At 42.0% G+C, this 1,252-nt stretch overlaps 1 non-coding gene across 1 annotated transcript; it reads right to left on the reverse strand.

Moving 5' to 3' along the window:
- Positions 1-275: 275 nt before the first annotated feature.
- LOC112745199 (small nucleolar RNA R71) lies at positions 276-383 on the reverse strand. The gene has a single exon (XR_003173139.1). It is a non-coding gene; the product is annotated as a small nucleolar RNA R71 (small nucleolar RNA).
- Between the last annotated feature and the right edge of the window lie 869 nt (positions 384-1,252).

A 1,252-nucleotide genomic window follows, 5' to 3' on the forward strand; every position in this document is an offset into this window, starting at 1 on the left:
AACCTCAATTAGTTTCTCTGATGCAGCAGAACTGCAAGTTTCATGGACTTCCATCTGAAGATCCTTTTCAGTTCTTAACTGAATTCTTGCAGATATGTGATACTGTTAAGACTAATGGAGTAGATCCTGAAGTCTACAGGCTCATGCTTTTCCCATTTGCTGTAAGAGACAGAGCTAGAATATGGTTGGACTCTCAACCTAAGGATAGCCTGAACTCTTGGGATAAGCTGGTCAAGGCTTTCCTAGCCAAGTTCTTTCCTCCTCAAAAGCTGAGCAAGCTTAGAGTGGATGTTCAAACCTTCAGACAAAAAGAAGGTGAATCCCTCTATGAAGCTTGAGAGAGATACAAAGGACTGACCAAAAAGTGTCCTTCTGACATGCTTTCAGAATGGACCATCCTGGATATATTCTATGATGGTCTGTCTGAGTTATCTAAGATGTCATTGGACACTTCTGCAGGTGGATCCATTCACCTAAAGAAAACGCCTGCAGAAGCTCAAGAACTCATTGACATGGTTGCAAATAACCAGTTCATGTACACTTCTGAAAGGAATCCTGTGAATAATGGGACGCCTAAGAAGAAGGGAGTTCTTGAGATTGATACTCTGAATGCCATATTGGCTCAGAATAAAATATTGACTCAGCAAGTCAATATGATTTCTCAGAGTTTGAATGGAATGCAAGCTGCATCCAACAGTACTCAAGAGGCATCTTCTGAAGAAGAAGCTTATGATCCTGAGAACCCTGCAATAGCAGAGGTGAATTACTTAGGTGAACCTTATGGAAACACCTATAACCCATCATGGAGAAATCATCCAAATTTCTCATGGAAGGATCAAAAGCCTCAACAAGGCTTTAATAATGGTGGAAGAAACAGGTTTAACAATAATAAACCTTTTCCATCATCCACTCAGCAACAGACAGAGAACTCTGAACAAAATACTTCTAATTTAGCAAACTTAGTCTCTGATCTATCTAAGGCCACTGTAAGTTTCATGAATGAAACAAGGTCTTCCATTAGAAATCTGGAAGCACAAGTGGGCCAGCTGAGTAAGAGGATCACTGAAATCCCTCCTAGTACTCTCCCAAGCAATACAGAAGAGAACCCAAAAGGAGAGTGCAAGGCCATTGACATAAGCACCATGGCCGAACCCAAAGAAGGAGAGGAGGACGTAAATCCCAAGGAGGAAGACCTCCTGGGACGTCCAGTGACCAATAAGGAGCTTCCCTCTGAGGAACCAAAGGACTCTGA

Source organism: Arachis hypogaea, chromosome 14 (genome assembly GCF_003086295.3).
Source record: "Arachis hypogaea cultivar Tifrunner chromosome 14, arahy.Tifrunner.gnm2.J5K5, whole genome shotgun sequence".
Classification (NCBI taxonomy): domain Eukaryota; kingdom Viridiplantae; phylum Streptophyta; class Magnoliopsida; order Fabales; family Fabaceae; genus Arachis; species Arachis hypogaea.